The sequence below is a fragment of the Daucus carota genome, chromosome 4 (assembly GCF_001625215.2).
Source record: "Daucus carota subsp. sativus chromosome 4, DH1 v3.0, whole genome shotgun sequence".
Lineage (NCBI taxonomy): Eukaryota > Viridiplantae > Streptophyta > Magnoliopsida > Apiales > Apiaceae > Daucus > Daucus carota.
In genome coordinates, this window is record NC_030384.2 from 17,926,672 (window position 1) to 17,943,367 (window position 16,696).

The 16,696-nt window shown below is 35.3% G+C and overlaps 1 pseudogene; it reads left to right on the forward strand.

Annotated features, from left to right (window-relative positions):
* Positions 1 to 1,290: 1,290 nt before the first annotated feature.
* Positions 1,291 to 15,782, forward strand: LOC135152220 (uncharacterized; annotated as a pseudogene).
* Positions 15,783 to 16,696: the final 914 nt, after the last annotated feature.

Below are 16,696 nucleotides of genomic sequence, written 5' to 3' on the forward strand. Positions count from 1 at the left end.
CGAGCCGATTACAATCGAACCGAAACCGAATCCGAATCGGTTGTTGCGGTTTTTAATTTTAAAAAGCGAAGATATATAGTTGCGGTTCCGGTTTTATCCCAAAACCGAGCCGAACCGGCCCACGCTCTCCCGTATTTGCTACTATTTAAAAGATTGGGATATGACCTCTCTATACAAGGTTGAAACTATAACTCAAACACATTCTAATTACATCCATTAATATAAAAATTATTATAATTTAAGATATAATTGTAACTACCCAACGATGTTTGTAAAGCAAACGGGAGGAAATTTCATTCCAGAAGATTTGATATAAATTTTAAATTTTTTTTTATAATATTAGATATTAATGACTTGATATTTAACGATTCCCTTAAAAAATTAGTATGAAAAACAAAAACAAAATAAAACAAATATATGAAACTCATTTTATTATGCATTCATTACAGGTAGCTTCCGGCTTGGAACCATATATAGTGACATTTGTTGCGATTCGAAAAATCGGAGTGGTGTACGCATGAAACTTGATTCTTTCAACCAAATATCAACATAACACATATAATACGGAAATTCATTTTTAGGGTTGCGCTATATAATCATGCGCAATAACTGACCTAGGAGAGTTTTAGAGATTAGCCCGTACCTCATAGTTGTAACCACACAACTCCTATCACGTAGGTAAGTTCTCAAACGTATTAGTGAACAAAAAAATACCTTACGAATTCTGCCTTAAGACTTATTAAGAGTACGAATACTCAACCTTACCGTTCACTATATAAGCACTCCATCATCATAGGAATGGGGGTAGAAATGTATCTACATACATCTTCTAAGGAGTGTTACTCCTTATATTGAAGACTCTCACACAATCCTCTATTCATCTTGTTTTTACCCTTGGAACATATTAAACAAGTAGGGTTTCCACTATCGATGATGCATAAGTATGGGATTAGCCCCATTCCCATCGATGAATCTAGGATCTTTTTCCTAGATAGACCCTTTGTCAAAGAATCTGATAAATTATTTTCCAACCTTACAAAATTTCAGGTCACATAATATCTCATTAAGCGTTTGATTGATTTCTAACGTATCTTCAAATGCTTATTCAATTTAGTATTACCGGTTTCCTGAACCTGTTCATGTTAAAAGGAGCCTGTTAATACTCTTGTTTGCCCCAAACCCCCTGGACCCATGCAAGTTTGGGTGCCAAAACTAATCAATTTGTGTTTTCAGGGTGTAGAGAAAAGAAGAATAGCCATGTAAGTTCTTGATAGTGGCTATTCAAGACACATGAAAGGAGAAAATTCCCTACTCACGGATGTGGTTATAAGGACCGACCCGGTTGTAATCTTTGGAGATGACAACAAAGGTTTCATAACGGGATATGGTCAACTAAAGGTTGGAAATGTTCTCATTGAAGACATATCTCTGGTTAAAGGACTGTAACACAATTTGTTAAGTATTAATCAGTTCTGTGAGAAAGGATACGATGTAACATTTCACAAAGAATCTTGTTTGGTTTGAAACTGGAGAGATAAGGATCTTACTCTACGCGGAGGAAGAAAATCAAGTTTATAGCCGACATTGACTCAACAAGCAAAGGGGAGGTCAAGTATTTCTATAGCAAGACCTCTACTGATGAAAGTTGGTTATGGCATTGAAAGCTCTCGCACTTAAATTTCAAGATAATGTATTCTTTGGTTAAGAGGGAATTAGTGAGAGGTATGTCACAGATGAATTTCTGTCAAGAAGGTATATGCGATGCATGTGAAACCGGAAAGTCGAAGAAACCATCATATAAAAGCAGAGGTATGTTTGACATGGTTCGCCCCTGCATCTGATCCACTTGGATCTCTTTGTACCAGTCAACATCATGTCTATTTCAAAGAAAGTATATGCTTTGGTGGTATTCGTTGATTACTCCAATACACATAGGTATTGTTCTTACATTCAAAAAAGGAAGCAACACAAGTCATCATTGCATATCAAGAAAATTGAAAATGAAGCTAACTTGCCTATGCGAGCAATTAGATCTGATAATGAATCTGAATTATATAATAGAATTCTAAATGACTTCTACACGGACAAGGGTATCTCAAGGCAGTATTCATCCCCTAGGACTCCGCATCAAACAGAATGGTGAAAAGGAAGAAAAAGAACCTTGATTGAAGTTGCAAGGACTATGATAAATCAATCAAGACTTCTAATCTATTTTTGTTATAAAGTCGTGAATACCACTTGCTACACTCAAAACTAAACCCTGATATATATATAAAGACCTGGAAAAGACAACATATGAAGTAATGGCCAATCAAAAAACATCACTAAGTTGCTTTCACGTATATGGTGAGAAATGCTTTGTGCTTAAGGATGGTCGAACATAAACAGGTTCTCAAGCCACCAAGAACCTCCCTGTAATTTTACAAAAGCTACCTGCCTCTGTACTATCATTATAGAGCTCCACCAATGAGCTTCTATGATAATTCTAGGAGCTTCCTAGAGAGTTCCAATATCATAGTTCCCGAATAGGTTCCTTGGCAACCAAGAACCTCCTTATGGAACCTGCTTTCTCAGCATACAATAGTTTCATCAAAATAATATCATGAATCCTAACCCATCCACACTTGGTGAATCAGGACAATATCTAATTATGGGCCTCCAATATTGCGATAACAAAATTTGGGTACAACAACTAAATCATATAATTATACTATGAGTATTATAATAAAACATTTTAAATTCAGCTATAATATGTACTTCCAATATTTATAAATCATAGGACTTAATGTTAACATTTCAAATAGATATTATGCCTATAGATAAAGTAAGAGCTCTTAGGGGCAATGGAGGGTATTGTCTAGATTCAATATAATCAGGTACTACACGTGAGATGCCACTCCATATTTTATGCATTTAATCATCAGTTTAATTAAGCAATGTTAACCTTTATGATGGTACCAAGAATGATAGTCTGGTTATATTATTTTCTTTTTGTTGTAAATCTTGTAATATATACTATTAAACTATACAACGGTAGGACAGAAACTATCTTATAAAGTATAAAGAGAATAGGAGGTGGAGAGAGAAAGTAGTTGTATTTCAGAATATAATTCACTTCAACTGAACCAGCTATTTATAGAGGTTGGTTGATGAATCTTCCTAACTAAGATTCACAATACTTCTAGGTTAAGTATTATGATTCTTCTCGAGTAAGTATCGTAAGTCTTCCTCGATAAGCTATGCGAGTCTTCCTTAGTAAGTTTTGCCAGACTTCCTTGATAAGCTTTGCGAGCCTTCCTTAGTAAGTTTCACCAAACTTACTTGTTAAGATTTGCGAGTCTTCTTGACTAAGCTTTTGACAATCACTTAATATATTATTTTATAACACTCCCCCTTGATTGTCAAATGCGAGTTATCATAGAGATTGACTGCCTCGTTAAAACCTTGCAAGGAAAAACCCAGTGGGATAAAAACCTTGTCGAAGGAAAAAGAGTACAGTCTCCCCCTGAATTAAATTACTCACATTTCGACATCTTGATCCAGTAGACTTTTTAATCTCCGTATACCCATATTACTTCGTAACTTCTCAAATGTTGATGTCGGTAATGACTTTGCAGGTTTATCCACCAGGTTATCGGATGAACGGACTTGTTGTACATCAATATCACCATTTTCTTGAAACTCCTGAGTATAGAAGAATTCTGACAATATGTGTTTTTGCTCGATCTCCTTAGACATGTCTTTCCTTGAGTTGTCTTAAACAAATACATCATTTTCTTGCTTTATGAATTTCTAGTAACTTTGTTTGTGATCGCCCAAAGTGAAGATCTGACATGTATCCACCATCTTTTAGTTGGGCCAGAATTGAATCCCGCCAACAGGTTCACAACAAATGCAACATAAGGGCTCCAATTGCATGGAGGTAGGAAATTTCAGGTCCGATTGATTCTTCATCCTGTTTTCTAGGACAGAAGGGATCCTTTTCAACTTCGAGTGATCGAACAACCATTGGCGTGGTTAGTGGATGAGCTTTGTCCATGTAGAACTGATCAACGACCTTTTCAGTGTAGTTTGATTGATAAACAAATATGCTTGAAGATAAGTGCTCCACCTGTATACCTAAACAAAACCTTGTCTTTCCAAAATCTTTCATTTCAAAATTCATTTTTCAAATAGTTAATAGCATTGGTAATATCTTCAGAAGTACCAACAATATTCAAATCATCCACATATATAGCTAACATAAACAGTTGGTGAACGTTCAATAAAAATGCAAGGACATACCTGGTTATTAACATATCCATCATTCAATAATTATTTCCTAAGCCTGTTGTACCACATAGGATCAAATTATTTTAACCATATAATGATAGTTGTGATATAACATAATATAAATGTCGAGGCTTAGTGTCCTCTATCTTTAATCCTTCAGGGATTTTCATATAAATACCACTATCAAGTGATCCATATAAGTATGCTATCACAACGTCCATCAGACGTGTTACCAAAGCCATACTCATTAGAAAATTAAAAGTAACTCCATCTATTACAGGAGTATATTTCCTGGTGATTAAAGTTATACCCATTAAGAAACAAAAATGACTCTATCCCTTATAGGAGAGTATGTTTCTTGATAATCAAATCCAGGTTTCTGAGAGAATCCTTGAGCTATCAGCCAAGCTTTATATCTCACAATTTCATTTCTCTCATTTCATTTTCATACAAATACTCATCTATTCCCAACAGTGACTACACCAGCTGGTGTTTGAACTATAGGTCCATATACATTTCCCTTGCGCAAGGATTGCAATTCTTCCTGGATTGCAAATTGTCATTTTGGCCAATCATATCATCGTCGACACTCTTCCACACTTTGTGGTTCCGGATCGGAGTTCATAATAATATCACATACATATCATCAATTTCAATACTCTCACGATCTAATCATCTCATTGTCGACACTTTAGGATCGGAGTTTATCATAATATCACATATCACGGAAAAACATACACATCATCAATCTTAGTACTCTCATGATCCAATAATTCCCCTTTATGTACATAAATCATTGAGATCTCATAACTTTCAGGTACCTTTGCTTCTATGGAAGCATTTGCCACTTTTGGGGCATTTGCCACTTCCAGGGCATGTGCCACTTCTGGGGCAATTTCCTTTTCAGGAGTATTTGTTACAGCTACTTCAGGGGCTTGAACCTCTTCAGGAGGCAATACCACTTCTGGGGTATGTATTTGTCACTTCTGGGACAATATCATCTTTCAGAAAGAATCCCATTTCTAGGGATTTTGTTTCAGCCACTTCAAGGGCTCAAACCTCTTCAGGAGGTAATACCACTTCTGGGGTATATTATGGAATAGTTGCCACTTCTTGGCAAGTCTAATTAATTTCCGTTTCATAATACAATAACCTCTACAAGGGGTAATACCGCTTTTAGGGTATATATAAAAAAAAAGCCTGCCGCTTCTGGGGCAAGTACAATCAATTTGTAATTTCAGAGTACAATATCCAATGTATGAATAGGTCTCCCACGCTCCCGGCGTGCTTATTATACTCTAACCAATTCTTCAAGAATTGCTTTATAAATCAGGATTTCAATCCTTAACAAAGCATTAATAGCATGTATGTGTGATAATATGTCTAAAAATCACTAAAAGAGTTCGGCATTTGATTATCAATATTTTGCATATAAATAACTCTTTGAAGTTATGACCCATATTATTAGTAGATCATTATAATTCAGAACTGATGCATTCGAAGATATCACATAATTTATGCAAAATATTTTCTCCCCCTGATTTAGGGAATATAGATTCACCAAAATGACAATCAGCATACCGAGCAGTAAAAATATCACCAGTTAATGGTTCTAGATACCTTATATTAAACGGACAATCAAAACCAACATAATACTAATTGTGCCCTCAGTGTAGTTCTTTGTGACAATGAAATAAGGGCACATTTTTCAATTATCAAAAAGTCCTCCACTAGTATCTCTGAAATCCTTTTAATGACATGTTAACCAAACGTTTGTCTATGGAAATCATATGATTCAATTGTAGGTCATATAGCTCTTAACTCTATTGATTATTTAGGCAAATAATTTGGTAAAGGCATATAAGGGACCATTGAGTTGACGCATCAATTAAAACGATAAAGTACCTAAATGTGCCAGAAGAGGATGAATAGGACCACAAATATCACCTTGAATTCTTTCTTAAGAATTTCAGGGATTCAGTTTGAAGCTTAACTAGGGATGATCAGACAATCAATTTTATTAAGGAACATACTGAACAAGGAAGTTCATCTTGGGGTATTACCTTTTGAGTTTTAAGAGGATGTCCTATAGAATTTTAATAATACGACGCATCATAGATATTCAGATTTTAGGTCTTCATGGATGTGATGTCTAAGAAAGATAATTGGTTTGGCATTTTGTTAAACAGCGGGGATTATTTTCTAAATCAATAGTATCTTTTAGGCTGTTAGCACTAAGGTTTAATATCACATCAAGGAACCAAGAAAGATAATTATACCCGAAAATATCCAAGGCAACAAACTCTAATTTTACAGGGTTCATCATTCTGAATGTAAAATAAATATATAAAACATGACCAATCAATATTTCAAGTTAATACAGAAACAATTTAATATCTATACAGTATGATATAACTAAAAAGTTTTAACGGCATCGTCGCCATTAACAAATCAAGCAATAGTAAATTCATAAGCAATAACAATAGTAATAATTGTAAAATGAGTAGAGCTGGATCGTACCTTATTTCTGTGAAAGTCGCAATTTTTAGAGTGGGTTAGTTTGTACCTGTTTATGATGTACTTTGTTTGGCTTATCTCAGTTTGGCAGAGTCCTTCTTTGACTTATCTCAGTTCGGCAGAGTCTCGTGCTGATAACGTGTTGTAAATCTTGTAATATATACTATTAAACTATACAACGATAGGACAGAAACTATCTTATAAAGTATAAAGAGAACAGGAGGTGGAGAGAGAAAGTAGTTGTATTTCAGAATATTTCAGAATATAATTCACTTCGACTGAACCAGCTATTTATAGAGGTTGGTTGATGAATCTTCCTAACTAAGATTCACAATACTTCTAGGTTAAGTATTATGATTCTTCTCGAGTAAGTATCGTGAGTCTTCCTCGATAAGCTATGCGAGTCTTCCTTAGTAAGTTTTGCCAGACTTCCTTGATAAGCTTTGCGAGCCTTCCTTAGTAAGTTTCACCAAACTTACTTGTTAAGATTTGCGAGTCTTCTTGACTAAGCTTTTGACAATCACTTAATATATCATTTTATAACACTTTTTGACATATGGATCATCCATTTCATGGCTTGATAGGGCTATTAGCGTTATAAACGCGTAAAAATGCATGAAGCAATAAAAAGGTTATGGCAAAATGGTAAATATATACAGACGCAAATATACACAATAACAGACAAATGAGTTATCACGAAGAAAAATACAAATATGATGTAACTGATGAGATGGGATAATGGTTCTTATTCTTATCAAAGTATGTTTGATTAGATGCGTGATCATATTATTCGATTATACTTGGCTAACTAAATTTTACCAATATAAAGTAACTATTGTATTGAATAGAAACATAAATATTTTTTCATACATGTCTGACATGTCCTTATACAGAGTGATTAAGTTCATCTCTACAAAAGTATGTTTTAAAGTGGTTTATTTTCTTTTTCAGTAATTAGTGTTTATATTGTGCTTTATGCTAGACTATAAATATGATTTCTTATAAACTTTTCATACCAATACAAGTCAAGTTCAAGGCTAAGCAAAAAACCGATTTGTAACCGATTGTTATAAACTTTTCATACCAATACAAGTCAAGTTTAGGGCTAAGCAAAAAACCGATTTGTAACCGAAACTGAACCGAAACCGGGAAAAACCGAAGAAAACCGATCTGAATGTAACCGATCCGAAACCGTAACCGAAAAAATAAAAACCCATCCGATTTAAATGGTTCGGTTCCGGTTATATCTCCAAACTGAACCGAACCGGTTATTTAAATAATAATTAAATAATGAATATTATATATATATATATATATATATATATATATATTATATAATCTATTTTTGGCGATTTGATAGAATGATATTTGTTAGTGCATGCTGGCATTTTAGACATTATGTTATCGTTTGAAATTTATGAATAAGTTTCACTTTTACTATCTGGTTTGATTAAGGTTAGTTCTTTAGTTTATAACTTTATATATAAGAGATGCATTGCCTTTTTTTGCTCTGCATTTTTTAAGATAGATTTACCACCAGGAATACTTTTTAAAATGTTAATTTACAAATTATTATCAAGTTGCAGAACTAGGACTATATCAGGAAGTTAACTGATTTCCAATTCATATAAATTCTGGACCTTCACAAGTTGAAGTCCCTTTCCGATTATTCGCTGCTTATTTTTACTAGTTGTATGTTTTATAATTACTGGAACACTATCTATGGTTCTATTTCTAAATGCGGCCAACCAAAAAGTTGTTATCAGAAAACAACTTGCATTGTTGTATCTGATATAAAATTTGTATTGTGCCTATTGTCCACCGGAGTTATAATTTATAACGTATATTACACCGCAAGGGATGGATATTACATATAAAATAGATTTTTATTTCTGAATTGCGTGTGTTAATTTATTTTTTTGTAAATTAATTTTCAATTTCATAATTGTCGGTTCTGTAACCGAAACCGAGCTGATTATAGCCGAACCGGGATTTTTTAAACCGAATCCGAACCGGCGGTTGCGGTTTTCGATTTTAGAAACCGAAGATATATGGTTGCGGTTCCGGTTTCATCCCGAAACCGAGCCGAACCGGCCCATGCTCTCTCCTATTCAAGTTACATCTGTTAGATTTGATTATCATGTTTGATTATATGCTTAGGGTCATGTTCCAGAGAGAACCATTAGAGAGAGAACCATAGAACCCTTATCTTATAAGGCAGGGTTCTGCAGCAGAACTTAAGTATGAGTTAGGGTTCTGCAGCAGAACTTCACATGCAAAAAATGTCAATATCTATGTATTAGATTTTAAAATTATTTTTGAATACACACAACGATGAAAAAATATGAAAAAAACATGTATTTAGATTTAGATCCTAAAAATCTATTTAAAATTTAGGGTTCCGCAGCAGAACATTAGTGGTTCTATGGTTCTATTTTAAGGACTGGTTCTCTTTTGAGCGCGACCCTATATGCTTATATGATATGTTTTTTGGATTTGTGAAGTTTTATAAGTTACTATGTTTAGTAAATTAGATTCTCTACTTTTTTTCTCAATTATCATTATAAACTTTATTTTGAATATTTTTTAGTAGGGAATCTTAGTTGTTCATGCCACATATTTAATTATTTTTCTGAAAAGGTGCTTAAAAATACACATACAAAGGTCTACATAAGTTTGTTATCAATATGCAATTTTGTTAATTTCGGTCACTTAGGAGGTAATGTTAAGGTTCATTTGAAGCGATTGGTTAGTAGATGATTCTTACTATCTTGGAACAGAAAAATGTATAGTGAATCTATAGACATTTCAATAGAAAGAGGGCTCTTTATGTTTGGCTCCTATGATATTTATTGTCTTCAATATCTGTAAATTTTCAATATAAATGTGAATAGCTGAGGATCACGGTCTTCACATGGGAAATGAAGAAGATGAAAAGGCACGCACATATATTGCTTGTGCCACAAACTACTAAATCATCTCTGGAAATATGAAACATTCTATGTATCATCATTATTATACTTTTTCAGTATGACATATCTTATATCTATATAAAGTAAACACTTGGCCGGCTGACGTGGTGCTTCCCAGCCTCTTATTCTAAATTTTCCCTCCTCTCCATTTTCCTTTCATTTTATTGCAGTTTTTTTTTTGGGAATATAATTGCCATCTTTTAAATTTATTACATTATATACACACACATATATTTATGCGTTTAAATTAATATCCGCAAGTGGACGGTGTCTGTTATTAGCAGAGACTAGCAAGTACAGGATCGTATCCACAGGGAGACAGGTTTCAAGAAATTCAATCGAATTATTGAAAACTGCTTCCGGAATAAGAAAGATGAGTTTTGAAGATTCTTCTATAACTAAACAATGCAAATAAATGTGTTTTGAAATCAATTAACTAAAGGTCTAGGGCAATCGGATTCACCATGCTTACACCAAACTGGCTTTTAAACTAAGATAATAAAAGTGGTCACTTAGCTAGAGTATGTCAGTCTCTCTCGAGTACTAACACTCTCGAAACATGATGACACAATGCCAAGAAGGTGTTGGTGTGGTGGTAAAGCTCTTGTACCCCCTTGCGGGAGGTCGGGAGTTCGACCCCCCACGTGTGCGTGTGTAATCAATTAGCAAAAAAAAAAAGATGATGACACAATTAATAACCCTTAGTAATTAAATTGATCAAGTAACTAGAACATGTGCTAATCTCTCTCGAGTATTAACTTTCTTAGAATTCCAATGATACTCTCGCATTCATATTCATTCGGCTAATCGTATGTGTGCCTCTAATGGGTATTTTATCTCTCGATTTATTACCTTTATTCGCATAACTTTAATCAATGATATTGGCCAATTACAGAAATTAAGCATTAAAACATATCGACAGAATTACTTGTAATCAATCAAACTACTGTGAACATCATGCTTAACTTTCTTAGAATTCCAATGATGCTCTCGCATTCATATTCATTCGGCCAATCGTATGTGTGCCTCTAATGGGTATTTTATCTCTCGGTCGGATATCCATTCGGATCGGTCTTTTCTGCCATCCCTAATTGAGACCCCATCCCCACACTAAAGTGGTTCATTGTCCTCAATGAACAATTAAACTATAGGCTAGACTCACATACTGCTAGAAATTACTAACCTACGCTATAAAGAAAAGAAAGTAAACTCCCCTGGGATCAAGATGCATGGTGTGAAAAGTGTTTCACAATAGAAGCAGCAATGTTAGACAATTGTTTTTTATGGAAGCCAATTGTTTCTCCATTCTCTCTTTAGTTTGAATCATTTGAACTTGATTTTTCTTTAGCTCATCAACCTGTTGCTCGAGTGTTAAGGCTGGTAGCTCAAGTTCCTATAAAGGCGCCACTCAAGGCGTTAGTGAGGTATTGGATGATATGGTCGTGTTCTTAACATCTTCATGCCTTCTAGATACTTAGTATCAATCGTAAGAGACCATCCTACCACGACTTTGTGACTCGTCGTGCCACGATCAAAAACTCCCAATTTCTCAGCAATTCTAGTAACAAATCCTCCTATCACAAGAGCACCTTTAGTTTTTTTAGCTTGATATATTAGCCTTTCAATTAATAAACTCGTCCAATCCACTGGATTTTTTGTGTCAAAATAATACAACAAAGCAAGCTCCCCGGACCGCGACAATAAATAGTGTATGAGATAAGTCGAGCGAAATAGCGATAGCAATGGCTTATAATATTAGAAGCAGAAGCATTGGGAGGTACATATCTTGAAGTGGTAGGCATCCCTATGATTTTACGCCAAAAAGGGTTTGCATAATCCGGAGGAGGTTGTTGCGGCTCTACTAACTGCCAATCAAACATGTTAGCTAGTTGAGCTTTCGTGATTTGATGATTTTTATTAGCAATCCGGAAAGATAACGGACCCTCCGTAGTCATCGTGAACGAGCTCAAAAACTCATAGGTAAGAGTAGAATAAGAAGGTTCGTCCATCAATAGCAAACCACGCCATCCAACTTTAGCAAGCTTATGCGCGAATTCCTTGTTAATATTCAAGCGATAAGTGGCATCGATATCAACATACTTATTTGGTAACACCGGACGTTTGGATAATGTTGTATAGAGATTCCGTTAGGTGTCTCCAATGGTCTTGATTGCGGGATACTTGACAATAACATGCCTGTCTATTTCAGAGCTCTGTTTCTGTTTCTTTTTCGGAGGTGAAACAACTGCAAAGGCAGAACTCATGGTAACCACATCGAACTACAAAAAGCATAGATGATCGATGGCGCTGATCGAAAGCGGCTACCGGCTACTGTGGAGATTACAGAAAGGACACGGACACTCTGTACAGAAACAGAATAGCTCTGTATAGAAAACAGAACAACACATGTGTTTGCTGCCCAGGAAGCCACGTAAGAAAATTTTGTATAGAATTCGTTTGCATCAACAACTTCAATGAAGATAAACAATCATAGGTTGTGTAGCAGCTTGCGACTGGCTGGCTGGCCTGACATACAAACTCTCAGCCTGTTTCTAGTTGCTGCAATGGGATGTTGGCGACCAGAAAAACAATATTGATAATTGGTGTTTTCTTTGCACGTAAAGATGAGAACAAGACTCCTGGATGCAAGCTGTTGATAATTCTTCGCGTGCATCAACACATGGAACAGCCAGTGAACAATGATGCGGAACAAGGCTCAAAATTTTGCTTTTGTTTTTGATGAAGAGCAGCAACTGACGTGAAGAGGCTACTAGGGTTCAGCCCCAGCTATAAGGGTGTGCAAACAGCCCGATAGAACAGGGCCCCCAAATTTCTAGGCCCCCCAAATATATCTGGCCAGTTATAGATATATACATTATATTACCTAGAACAAAAAAAACCTCATCAAAACTCTGTCTTCAAAACTCACGCTGTCATTACGAAGAATACACCGCCAAGGTGTATCTATATATCGAATTCTACACTTTTATTGGTTGAATCAATCTCCCGACTTCAATTACCCATCTATTAACTTCATTTACAATGGTGAAAAATTGTTCGATATATTCTCTCTTGATTTCAAATTACATATCTCAATTTTTGGCTCATATTATACTCTTATCTTTTGCTTACATCTTATTCAGAAAGATTAGATAGCATACTTGATTTTACTGAGTTAAGCCTCAAAGTGGTGGTCTGGAGAGTGTGGTGGAATTTAGGCTATTGTTACAAGTTTGGTATTGAAGAGTTGTCCTTTTAATTTGTTTTAGTTTAATTAGTTATTCTTTGATTTTGAGATTCTAATGTTCTAATTTTGTTTTGGCAGGCCTTGGCTCTTATCTATGGACTCGTGAACTAAGTATTCAGAGCCAGGCTCATACTGGACTTCTCTCGAGTTTTTCTATTCCATTTGGTTTTTAATAATATTTTATTTGCCTATTTTTCTAGTTTTTTAATTGTTTGTGTGGATATTTTTAAGTATGCCTCCTAAAACTAGAAAATATGATTCTGGGTATGAACAGCGCATTAAAAAAAAAGAGCCGAAGCATTAGTTGAATCTCAAAGAGGATCTCTTAATAAATTTATAATAAAAGAAAAAAAGACTCAATTGAAAAAACTGATGTGGATATTGATGCTCAAATTGATGTTGATATTTTAGATAATGCTAATGCTAATGAAGTGCCCGTTGAGAATGATAATTTTGATGAGGTGCCGATTGAGAATGATAATTTTGATGATGTGTATGAAAATGTGCACTTATCTGAAACTTATCACTTCCCTGATATATATGATCCAAGAACTTGGGATGTTCTTGATTCTAGAATGATTGATTTGTTGGTGAAGAATGGTCCTAAAAGGGGTCATTCTCTCATAAAAGGCCCTAAAGATAATTTTTCTAGGTTATTTACTACAAATTTGTATACTAGAGTTTTATCAAATATAGAAAAATGTGATAGAGATTGGTTTGTTTATTCGAAAGAACTTGATAGAATATTTTATTTTTGTTGTAAAATATTGAAAAAGGGAATTGGTAGGGGTCAATTAACAAATGAAGGTTTTTCGAATTGGGGACATGTTGGTTTAAGGCTTAAAGAACATGAGACAACTATAGACCATGTTAAAAATATGATTACTTGTTATGAGTTGCGTCTTAGATTTCAAAAGAATGAAACTCTTGATAAAACCACTCAAACACTAATTGAGAAAGAAAAATATCATCGGAAGAAAGTGTTGCATAGAGTTATCTCAATTATTAAGTATCTCGCTAAACATAATTTGGCATTTCGTGGTTCCAATGGGAGACTCTACCAAAAGAGTAAGTAATTTTTTGGGTTTAGTACAAATGTTGGCCGAATATGATCCAATTATACAAGAACATGTTAGGCGTGTTACTAGTACTGAGATTAATAGTCATTATTTAGGTCATAACATTTAAAACGAGTAAATACTTTTGCTTGGTTCCGCAATTAAAAAAAATTATTAGGAAAATAAAACAAGCAAAATAATTTTCAGTGATACTTGATTGTACTCCTGATGTTAGTCACCAAGAACAAATATCTTTGATATTAAGATATATAGATGTCTCCTCAAGTCTTGTTAGTATTGAAGAATCTTTCTTAGGTTTTTTAAATGTGAATGATACAACTGGATAAGGCCTTTTTATTTTACAAGACGAATTGAAAAATCTTGATCTTGATATATTTGATGTTCGAGGACAAGGTTATGACAATGGATCGAATATGAAAGGAAAACATCAAGGAGTACAAAAACGATTATTAGAGATCAATTCTAGAGCTTTTTATACTCCTTGTGGTTGTCATAGTCTAAATTTGGCATTATGTGATATGGCTAACACGTGTGCTAAAGATAGAGATTTTTTTGGGGTCATACAACGTATATATAAAATTTTTGCTTGTTCCACTAAAAGATGGTAGATTTTAAAAGATAATGTTAAAGGATTAACTCTTAAATCATTGTCATCTACTCGTTGGGAGAGTCGTGTTGATAATGTTAAAGCTATAAGGTTTCAAATGTTGGACATTAGAGAAGCTTTACTTCAAATAGCCGATGTTGATAATGATTCCAAAATAAAGAGTGAAGCCAAATCTCTAGCGACTAATGAGCTAGGTGATTTTGAATTTTTGATTGTAATAATTATTTGGTATGATATATTGTCTGCAGTTAATATTGTGAGTAAGTTTTTACAATCAAAGGATATGCTTATTGATGTGGCTATTGAAAATATAATAGGCTTGATTTTTTTTTTTTTAGACTTATCAAGAAACTAGATTTGATAATGCCCTAGTTAGTGCTAAAGAAATTGCAACTGAAATGGATATTGATCCTATTTCTCCCCAAAGGCGTGAAATTAAAAGAAAAAAACACTTTGATGAAAGTACAAGTACAACTTCAGTTGCTCCTCCATTGTCTAGTGAGAAAATTTTCAGAGTCAATGATTTCCTTTACATAGTAGATCAAGCTATTAGTTCTCTTAACAGGAGATTTGAGCAGTATAAAGAATATGAATGTGTTTTTGGATTTTTATTTACTTCTAAAAAGTTTAAATCATTAGATGACATGAGTTTAAAAAATTCTTGTGTTCACTTTGAAAATGTACTTAAATACAATGGGCAATCTGATATTGATGAGAATGAATTATTTGTAGAACTAAAGCTTCTTAGAGAAATTCTGCCTAGCGATATTATAGAGGCTACTGATATACTGAAATTTTTGAAAGGCTTTCACTGTTATCCCAATGTAACTATTGCTTATAGAATCTTGTTAACTATTCCTGTAACAGTTGCATCAGCTGAACGGAGTTTTTCCAAATTGAAGTTGTTGAAGTCTTATTTGCGATCCACAATGCTTCAAGATCGACTCAACGTATTGGCGTTAATTGCAATTGAGAATGACATTTTGGAGACAGTAGAATATGAAGACTTGATTGATGATTTTGCTTCAAAGAGTGTTCGAAGAATGTCACTTTTGTTAGGTCCAAAGTATCGTAGAAGGGGGGGTTGAATACGATACTCACTGATAACGCCAATCTCCGATCCCGGTCCTTCCTCCGCCGTGACTGGTGGTTCCGTGGTGCAGCTGCTGGATGGGAGCCTACAAAACAACGCCGGCGGGGGGGTTTTGCCCCGAAGCGACTCCGGCGTGAGAGTAAGCGTAGGCTTCGGAAGGATAAAGATTAGAGAGAGTGCTATCTATATGTGGTGGATGAAGGTGTATGGCTGTTGTGTGGTGGTTGCTGGTGGCTTTAGTGTTTTGTATTTAGCTGAGTGCAGGTGTGTGTAAATATGAGTGTGGAGAGAGTCAAGTTAAGTTAACCCCCAGACTCTTGATCCTTGGTCTATTTATAGGCCAAGGATTAGGGTTCGGGGGTGCGTACCTGGATCCTGGTCCTACACGTGTAGGGGTTTGATCCCCTACACGTGTCCAGGTGTCGGCGTAGAAGTAGTCTTTTGGAATGTTCCCTGGCTTGTCTCTATCGCCAGTAGTTGACCGTTATATTTGTCTTCATCGTGCCAGTCTGTGCCTTGTGCAGCAAGTGTCGGCTGGTACAGGTTTGGACCCCGGTCAAGGAGTATGATCCGCATATACCCCTGGTGTACCCGGGTCCTGTACCTTATCCGGACGGCGTACTCTGGTAGGGTTGATGGATTGTACCCTATTCCTGGTGGCTTCCCGGGGATCGGGGTCCTTGAGTAGGCCCGGGTTTGTGAACCCGGGTTACCCCTATCATTTGCCCCCCACTCCCTTACATAGATTCTCTATGTGAGGGAGTAGAGTGAAGTTTCCGCTTTTGTTTGAGTGGACCCGGGTAGATGTGGAGTTTTGATGTTTGCCCCCCTGTCCGGGTAGATCCAGGTAGATGTAGAGTTTTGATGTTTGCCCCCCTGTCCGGGTAGATCCGGGTAAGGGTAGAGGTT